The sequence below is a fragment of the Capra hircus genome, chromosome 6, assembly GCF_001704415.2.
Source record: "Capra hircus breed San Clemente chromosome 6, ASM170441v1, whole genome shotgun sequence".
NCBI classification, from domain to species: Eukaryota; Metazoa; Chordata; class Mammalia; order Artiodactyla; family Bovidae; genus Capra; species Capra hircus.
Window position 1 is genome coordinate 106,827,683 of NC_030813.1, and position 10,172 is coordinate 106,837,854.

Consider the following 10,172-nt stretch of genomic DNA (forward strand, 5'->3'; position numbering starts at 1 on the left):
TAGGGGAAATTCATCAAGACACAAAATGCATCTCGGAAAGTGCTGAAGTGGAAGTTCTCAACAAATCAAAGGAGACATGAATGTTTCAAATCTAAATACATTCCTTTGCTTATAGAAAATGTGGGCTACTCAGCCCCCCAGGGATTTAACCTGTCTCCACCTTGAGCAGTCTGCTCACTGCAAGTGGAGAACTGTGGTCCTGGACTGGGCTCTGCTGTCTTCATTCTGAGGATCTAAGAAAAGCCACTTTTCTGAATCTTGGTTTCCTAAAACATAAAATAAAATTGTTAAGAGATCCCTGTCTCCCTTAAAGGACCAGGTACAAGAGAGAAAGGAGACAGTGGGTATGAAAGTTCTAGATGGAAGTTAAGAGTTATCATTTTCACTCTTTTCTGTTATTTTGTTATTTATTTTTTCCATTTTTTTTCATTCTTTTAAAATCATTTTCATGCTTTTCATGCCAGAGTGCTTTTGTGCTGCCAGAGTCTACTCAGGGAAGGGTTTGTCTTTAACATGCCAGGTATTTACCTGGACTGACCACACTGAAGATCTCTAAAATGGACAAATGGGATGGCTTGGCGCCATATTTGGATTATCTTGTATCATCACCCTTCATTGGCTTTTCTCTGCAAGCCTCTCCCTTTCCTTAAATATTTATTTCCCCCATGAAGCCTTTCCCAGTTCCCGCAGGCAGAAATGTTGCCTCTTGCTTCCTTTCTGAGCAACTACTTGGAACCAGACACACTGTTCTGCAACCTAGTGGCAGAAACAAACTTGAGGCTCCAGATGCCTGCTCGGACCGGGTGTATATTCTTACAGGGGCGTGATAGGTGGGGAGGACGAGAACCAAGGAAGTAACAGGACGACTCCAGATAAACATTATGGCTGCAAAAGTATGCTGTGGGAAGGAGGATTGCCATGAAAGAAAGAAACAGAGTGATTGGAAAGAAGTTGTTCTCAAAGGCAGGCCTACCTGATGCCACAAGCAAAGGCCCAAACAGGATGCATTTCTCGGTTCATACACAAAAAGACTGCTCATTTATCTGACTGCCATACTAAACTGTAAGTTCCTCAAGAACAATAACTTTTTTTTTTTTTTTTTTTCCGTTTCTGTGCAGCTACCCTGGCAACAACAGTCGCCATCAATGGCAGAGTCGACTGGAGAGGAAGATGTACTGGAGTCTCAAAGGGCCAAAGCACATTTCACACTTAGAAAATATTTTTTTAAAGACTCAATTTTCTTGATACAAAATGAAATTTGGTTAAGAATACAAAATGCCATGGCCATGTTTAAAAGGAAAAAAAAAAAAGCTTCAAAAAATTTTTATTGATAATGGGGAGGTTGAAAAGCACAGGTCTAAACTGTTCCTGGTACATCTCAGATGGTCCATTAAAAAGATGCTAAATGGGGGGCTTCCCTGGCAGACTAGTGGTTACGACTTTGCCTTCCAATGCTAGGCACCTGGGTTTGATCCCTGGTCAGGGAGTTAAGATCCCATATGCCTCACAGGCAACAGGTCAAACCATAAAACAGAAGCAACACTGCAACAAATTCAATAAAGACTTTAAAAAAAGTAAAAAAAATCTTTAAAAAAAGTCAAAAAGTAATCTCCTCTTTTGTGATCATTTGTTCATGCCTTCCACACTGGCCTACAATTTCCTGGAGGACTGGAAATTTTGTATTAATGGATTCTAGCACCTAATGTAGCACCTACCACCTGCTGGACACTCAATGAATGGGCTCAAGAGGTGATCTCATTAAAACTAACAGAAGAGTCTGCTCTTAGGGGTTTGCCCACAATAGTAATTCCCAGAATATAATACTAGGTCCAAACTCCCAAATCCTCAAATCCTTTATGTCAGACCTGACTTTGGTTATGTTGGATCAGAGACTGAACCTGGAGATTCCTGGCCCCCTGCCAAAGGTGTTACCCCGGTACCCTGACATTTCCCCTAATTCATCTTTATTCTTAGCACCTAAGAGTCTGACCTAAGATGGACTGTCCTTCCCCATCTTGCTTTTACCTGTCTCTTCCACTGAAGACAAGCAGAAGAGCAGAGCTTTCCATCTGTTTTATCCCCTATTGTGTCACCAGTGAGAAGAACAGTGCTTGGTACACGACTGGAACTCAATAAACATGTGTTAAGGGCATAAATGTGATCGGTGTAGCTGCTTTGCTTACAGGACAAGGAAAAAGTAACACCGCAAACAGAAATCCTGCAAACGCAAAATTTAACTCACAGGAACACTGTTAAAACTCCACTCCTGATGCACTCTTGCTTCAAGCTTACGAATAACTGATTATACTGAGCCTCTGTAGTCCCACCAATTTCTTTTCTATGCCTGGAACCAAGAGGCCATAAACTGGAGGCCTGTGGGTGCAGGTACAGATGAGGAAGGAGGTGTACCTATAGACGTGCTTTGTTTGGACCACATAGTATTATTTTAAAAATACGGAATTAGCTGCTGATAGGAGACTGGAGTTTGATCCCTGGGTCGGGAAGATCCCCTGGAGTAGGAAATTTCAATCCACACCAGCATTTTGTCCATGGAAAATTCCATGGACAGAGGATCCTGGCAGGCCACAGTCCATGGGGTCATAAAGAATCCAATATGACTGATCACACACACAGACACAATTAAAAGTCAAGGGTTTCCCTGGTGGCTCAGCAATAAAGAATCCACCTGCCAGTGCAGGAGATGTCGGTTCCATCCCTGGGTCGGGATGATCCCCTGGAGAAGGAAATGGCAACCCGCTCCAGTTTTCTTTGCCTGAAAAACCCCATGGATAAAAGAGCCTACAGGTGGGCTGCAGTCCATGGGCTCACAAAGTGTTGGACACACTGAACAACTAACACAACAACTTACCTCAGTTAATTCTACATAAAATTGTAAACTCACAGCCTATCTTGGAAAATAAAATCATACTCATCAAGACAGAGCCTGAGGTCCCAGCTTGTGTGCTGAGTCAGAGCCAAGACATCCCCCTTACCCAGCCTGTGCCCAGGCCTGTTTCACTCAGGCTATTTACTTGCCGGGTTGCTGAAGGCATTTGAGTGAGCGACCCCTGCTGGAAAGTTACCAAAAAACACACAGCATTAAAAAAAAAGAAAGGAAAAGAAAAAATGCCCACTGGGACCTATTTCCGTTATGTTCAGGCTATTTCTCGGAAGAATAATGTATTCATTTTTCTAGAACTCTGGTAGTATCACATAACTGTTGACATACTATGGCCCAGTAAATATTCCTCTAAGGGCCTGAAAAAGCTATGAAACTTAATTCCCTGTGGGTAGAAGAAGCTAAGAAAGCTTCATGCCGGAGGCAGGCCTAAAGATGCATTGTGAGAGGCTGACATCAGCTGGTTACAAGACTGACTGAATCCGAGAGAGAAGGAAATTACTTGAAGACTATTAGTTACCTCGAGAAAATCATGAGAAGCTGGAAAGCGGGTCTTGGAAATGAGAAGGAATGAAGAGACCCTGGAGGCATCAGGATCATGCCCCTGGAATAGCATCCCTGGGACATCCTAAAACACTGAGGCTGCAGCTGACGCCTCTTGATTCATGACTCATACTGGTAAATAAACGCTGGATTGTCCTTTTGTCCTTTAGTCAGTCCTTTGAGATTCCAAGCCTCAGGTGGGATCACCAGGCTGAGCCCCAGTTCAGAGCTCAGAGATATGGATACAGAAAAAGAGCCCCCCGCCCCGCCCTGTGTTAAAGTCCCTCCACGAGGGGAGGTTGCTGTTGCTGTTGTGTAGTGGCTAAGTCTGGAGAAGGCAATGGCAACCCACTCCAGTACTCTTGCTTGGAAAATCCCATGGACGGAGAAGCCTGGTGGGCTGCAGGCCGTGGGGCCGTGAAAAGTCAGACACAACTGAGCGACTTCACTTTCACTTTTCACTTTCATGCATTGGAGAAGGAAATGGCAACCCACTCCAGTGTTCTTGCCTGGAGAATCCCAGGGTCAGGGGAGCCTGGTGAGCTGCTGTCTATGGGGTCGCACAGAGTCAGACACGACTGAAGCGACTTAGCAGCAGCAGCAACAGCAGCAGTGGCTAAGTCATGTTCAACTCTCTGCGACCCCATGAACTGTAGCCTGCCAGGCTCCTCCATCCATGGGATTTTCCGAAGAACACTGGAGTGGGTTGTTTTCTTCTCTAGGAGATCTTCCTCAACTAGGAACGGAACCCATGTCACCTGGCAGGTGGATTCTTTACTGTGAAACCAACCTGAGGGAAGGTTGGTACCTCTCTGAAGAAGAAGGGTATTTGATTGCTGGAAACCTTACAAAATGCAAAAGTCCACCATGGATTAGGAGAATTTTAAGTGGTGATGGGAGAGAGGGCAACAAAGGCTGAAGAGCGGAATGGAATGAGAACAGGCAGACCTCAACTCCAATCTGGAATCTGTTGTACCTTTAGAAAATTAATTAACTTTCTAATCGGCAGATTCCAAATCTTTAAAATAGAAATGTTGCCATCTGCCCATGAGCTTTCTGTGAAGATTCAGTTCAAGCATTAATTCACTTATTTTGAAATTACTATTTTAGCATCTACTAAGCCACTTAAGTAGCACCTGGGGACTTTAAACACCAAAAATGCAACAGAGAGACAGTGCTTTATGCTAGATGACAGAGGTAGACAATGGAGACCCAGGTCATCTTCTAAAACTGATCAAGTATCCCTTTTCCCCAACTGCTAACACCAATCTGCAACATTCTTCCTTTTTCGGTTAATCAATACCAAGGCCCTTCCTGAAACATAACATTTCCTTCTGATATACAAAATGCATTAAGCTAAAAAAAAAAAAAAAAGGGCACCAAAAAACTTTAACTCTGATTCTACAAATAAGAAACTAATGGTTCTTAGAAGTAGTGAGGCCTGATGCTGGTGAATTTCAGGTGGAATAATCAGGAGATATTGGCCCATTACATGAAATCCTCTCCCTTATTGAATATTTAGAGTATGTAATTCACACAGACATTCACAAACTAAAATGAAAATCAGCATTAAAATAGATCAAATGAAATTTGCAGGAAAAGGAAATTAAGTAACCCAGTACGTTTTTCACCAGTGTTTTAGACCTGCCCAAATGTTCTCCACATGTATCTTCCCACTTTCTCATAATAATCTTTCAAGCTCTATTTTTTAGAAGATGAATCTGAGGCTCAGAGAGGAAAAAGCATTTGCTTAGGGTCCTGAGGCAAGAAGCTGGTTCCAAATCCAGCTAGCAGTCTTGCCATTCCCCACTGGAAAAGGCTGGCCTGATTGGGAAGCACTGAGCCATTAGTGGGGTTGAAGGAAGATACTTACATCAAAGTGATGGGGAAAAACGCAGATCTTTTCCAACACCAGCTGGAAAGTTACAGCTTTCAACAACAGCCAGAAAGTCACTTCATTTTCCAGAGAGCAGCAAGAAGGCTGCTGCTACTCACCAACTTGGAGCCTGAATTCTCAGCCCTGATCCTGAATACAGACTCAGTTCCACCAGGACATCAGTACCTTTTACTATGCCTTTCTCCAAACTGCCTTGTATAGCCAGAACGTGGCTCAGGACTCACTGTGGGTTTGGACCACCCTGGGCAGAAGCTCTGTTCTGGAAAAGCCACTGTGTGCCAGTCAAGCACATTACATCAGCCAGTCCCTCTCCCTAGCCTCTTTCTGCTGCTGCTGCTGCTAAGTCGCTTCAGTCGTGTCCAACTCTGTGCGGCTCCATAGACGGCAGCCCACCAGGCTCCTCCGTCCATGGGATTTTCCAGGCAAGAGTACTGGAGTGGGTTGCCATTGCCTTCTCCGAGCCTCTTTCTAGCCATCATCAAATTTTAATTCAAGATAAGGAAAGCTTCCACATTGCATTTCCCTTCAAGGAGCTCTCTGGACATTTCCAGTAAGAGAACGGTCTTCTTTTCAGAATAAAAGCACATCCCCAATTACATGGGAAAATACAAGTAAAGGACTCCTGAACAACAACGTGGAAGACTTGAAATTTCACACCACCAACACAACTAGAACCGTGGGCTTTTCCTGTTCTCCCCTGTAGAGTTCAAGGTATCACTTTCTCACCAGTTTCCCAAGCGAAGAATCTCCCATCTTAAAGCTACAGTGCGCTGTACAGCAGGCAGCTTTGGCCTGAATCAGAAGCCCCCAAAGCAAGGTTCAGGATGCCTCAGAAAGGGATCCTCAGTGTATGCTGCCATGCTAATGAACTGTTTCGACTTAAGAGTGCTTAGTCACGAAGTTGCTGATCCCAGGCAAACTCAGCCGAGTTAGAGGGACCCGCTGAAGCCCTGAGATGCTCCATGAGAAGTTGATTTTGCTCTGCCGAGCGCTGGAGAAAATCTTATGTAACGCAATGGGCCATTTCAATATGTTATTTCTGCAATCCTATGGGAGGAAAGGGGGGGAAAAATCTAAGCGCTAGAAATACAAAGAGTAACGCGGGCATCTGCAGCTGAAGCGTTCATCTCCTGGAATTTCACTCGGTCAGGCTTATTCGAGTCGCACCCAATCAGTACCGAGGAAGCAGAAAGGAAGAATAATTCAGAACGCCAAAGGATGGGGTTTAGAAATGCAAGGAGGCAGAAGCTGGGTTATCTTTTCTTTTTCTTTTTTTTTTTTTAATTTTTAACATAACATTCCTGAAATTAACCCTTGAACGGTAGTGGGCAATTGCATTTTAACAAAATAGGGTAAGATGTGGCTGCAGAGCAATAACGCCCAAGTAGGGCCCAAAGGATCCTGAGTGTAAACGGGTTGCGGCCACAAAAGCCAGCTAAGCACCGGCCCCCGGGCGCTATGGGACCCTCGAGGATCCGCGCCCGCACCTAGCGGCAGGCGGAGAAGCGGGGCAGGTGAAACCGGGGTTTCCAGAGCTCCGTCTTCATCCCTCGGCCGCTCCTCGCGGCTGCTCCCTGCTAGGAGGGGACCGCTTCTGGGAGCGGAGCGAAAAGACACCAGATTTGGAGTCGCCTCCCAAGAATCCCTCCCGAAAGCATCTCTGTACAAGTAGTGGATAAAAATAGCCAGCGGAGCGCGCCGGGGGGGAGGGAGGAGCGAGACTCACGCAAGGCTAAGCAAGGATCCGACTGGTCCTGCAAAGTGGAGGGCGGAGGAAGAGGGGTGCGATCCCCTCCCGAGAGAGGGGCCTGGATGCGCGAAGAAGCGTGGACGCTCGCCTCGCCGAGGGGAGGAGATGGAAGACTCGCGGAGCTCGCAAACCGCCGCGGAGCAGAGCACACCTCACACTCCCCGCACCCGCCCCGCGCCCTGCATCCCAGCTCTCGCTCCCTCTAGCCTCTCCATCTCTCCCTCTCTCTCTCTTTTTTTTCTTTTTTTTTTTTTTTTTTTTGCCTGCGTCCGGGACAGGTTGGGGTCAGCAGCGCGAGCCGCGCGCGGTCGGCCGCCTGGCCCAGAGGTCGCACCTGGAGACTTCAGGCTCCGCGAGTGTGCCCGGTTCTGAGTCCGGGTCTACGCGCTTCCACCGCGAGTTGGCGCCCCTCCTCCCCTCACCTTCATCTGCCGTCACCACCCAAGGTGCTCGAAATAGAAACAGACGCAGGATTAAAAAAAAAAAAAAAAGTAAAAAGTAACACGAAAAGCCAGAACCGTGCATGTTCGGCATTGGCGGGGGCGGCGGGGGCTAGGCTACTTACTGTCTGTCCGCCGCTTCCATCTCTCTCCTCCCGAGCTTTCCCCGCCCCTCGGGAGATGTCCCATCTCTGCTTGGTTCCCAAAGCTAACCGCACTGAGGTTTCCCCACCCTGGATGCTCCCTGAAGACGGACTTTTTGCTGTTATCACCGCCCCAGTTGCCAGCCAGAGTGGTACCCAAGCTCCGCGGCGCTTTGGGCTCCTATTGCCCCTCGCGGTCGGTCCTAGAGAGACGCGTCGGGCAGAAGCAAACCTCCTGACTCTTCTAGGGGGTAAGGGAAAAAAAGAGAAAAATCCACTAAGTCAGAAACCTGCTTGAAAAAAACCAGTCCCTGAAGACTTGCCTAGCTGAGGGACGAAGTCAGGAGGCTAGTAGGATGGGGAAAGCTCTGGGCTCTCCTTCCTTCCTCCACCTACGTGCACCCCGCTTGCTCCAGCCTCCACTCACCTTGGGCTCTGCTCTCGCACTGAAGTCCAGGATGGCAGGTCGGGGCACCTCGATGGCCCCAGGTCCTGCCGCTCCCCACACTAGCGACCCCCGCCGCCGCAAGCGCGCGCCGCACTCACCTGAGCCGCGCCTCGGCGGTCCAGCCGGTCCGGCGCCCGAAGTCGGCTCCTGGGCTTGGCCATGGGCAGCGCCGTGGAGCCCCGGCGGCCAGCGGAGCGAGTTTTTTCAGGACTATCCGGGCCGGCGGGCGATACGCCGGCGCAGGCGCCCGCGGAGACCCGGCGGTAGCGGCGGTTCGCGGCTGCCCTCGCGCCGGGGACTTTGCAGGCGGGGAGGCGAGGTTATCACCGCCGCCGAGGGGAGGAGCAGAGGGAGGAGCGGGAGCGGGAGGAGGGGACAGAGGAGGCCGGGCCCGCAGGGAGAGCGTGTCGGGCCGAGGAGGATCGCGAGCGCCCACTGCTGCCCGGTCCGCTCCGGTGCTGCCCCGGGGTCGGGTCGGGTCGGCTCGGAGTCCGGCTCGCCACGCCGCTCCCGGGGCAGCCGGGCAGGGCTCGGGAAATCCCGCCGACAGGTACGGCTCGAGTCAGTCCCGCCCCTTGCCTGGCGCGGCAGTTCCCGGGGTTTCAGCCCTGGGAAGCTGGGGGTGGGGATGGAACTTGGGGAGGGGACCAGCGCTCCCTCCCGGGAGGGTGGGGCCGGTTGTGGGTTGGGTGATGGCCGTCGCTGCGAACCTGGGACATCCTGTCTCCACTGTCTCTCTTGTTTGGGAAGGCGAGGTCCTTCCTAACCCTGAGCCCACGTCTTCCTCCACTCCCCGGCCTCGCCGGGTCCTCCCACGTGCGTCAGCACGGCCCATCTCCGTCAGGGCAGGTGCCCACCTTAGGCATCGGTTGCTCCCTGCGCCGCCCAGGAAGCGAGGGGAGCCATCCACTCGCACCGCAGCCGGACCCGGACGCCGGCGGCCGGGCAGCTGGAGCGAGGATCCGCGCGAGGACCCGGCTCCCCAGCGCTCGGTGTCGCCATTCAACACTCCCTCCCTCTTCGGTTTCGCGTCCCCGGAGCGATGCGGATTCACCCGGAGAACGCAGAGCTTTTTCAGCTCTGCCTTTGCTGTTGCATCGGGATTGCAAACGTCAGCTCTGAAATTAAGCCGGTCCCCCTGCCCCGTTCCCCCGCGTTCCTGTACCTGGGAAGTTTTGTGTCAGAACTGGACCAGGCTTCACTCTCATTTCAGATGTAAGGTTTCCAGGGACCCAGGGTAGGAATCCCCTTGGAGAAGCTAGGCTGTCTCTCTATCCGAGCCCAAACTAGTGGCCCTAAAAGGCAGATCAGCCAATACGTTAAGAAATTAAATAAAATAAAAAGAAAACGTGCCAGATGAGTGTCAAAGTAATTTATTTTAGATGACATTTCAGTCGCTCTTCCATATCTTAAGTACTGGAAAATAAATGTTTGGAAGAAATCAAATTTGCCCTTCAAGTGTAAAAAACCTCTCATTAACTTTGCTCAGATTAAAAATAAGTAATAAATCCTGTAGGAAATTGACCTCTTTCTCGTGTAGTGTTACACACTGTCCTTTTAGAAAGCAAAACGATGATCAGCATTTTCTGGCTGTCTAATAAAACCAGTAGCATCTGGGAAGCCAAGGCCAAGTCTTATTTTGGAAAATAAGATTATAGAAGTTTTAATGATCCTGATCGCTTCTTTGAGCCAGACTAATATTGACATAATATTTTAGAACTTTTAAAATACATTTGGAGTACCTTTGTGTTAAGTTGCTTCTGTCATGATCCACTCTTTGTGACCCATGGACTGTAAACCACCAGGCTTCTCTGTCCATGGGGATTCTCCAGGCAAGAATACTGCAGTGGGTTGCCATTTCCTCCTGGAGGGAATCTTCCTGGCCCAGAGATCTAACAGTCCTCTCTTACATCTCCTGCTTTGGTAGGTGGGTTCTTTACCACCAGTGCCACCTGGGAAGCCCAAGGAAATGGCAACCTACTCCAATAGTCTTGCCTGGGAAATTCTATGGACAGAAGAGCCTGGTGGCTCTAGTCCATGGGATTGCAGAGA

General features: G+C 49.2%; 1 protein-coding gene across 1 annotated transcript in view; it reads right to left on the minus strand.

Annotated features, from left to right (window-relative positions):
* The window catches only part of HS3ST1 (heparan sulfate-glucosamine 3-sulfotransferase 1), a 35,671-nt gene extending 27,229 nt beyond the window's left edge, over window positions 1-8,442 (minus strand). The window contains exon 1 of the mRNA XM_018049730.1: window positions 8,219-8,442. The gene's annotated coding sequence lies outside the window, so the exon portion shown is untranslated. The remainder of the gene's footprint in view (window positions 1-8,218) is intronic.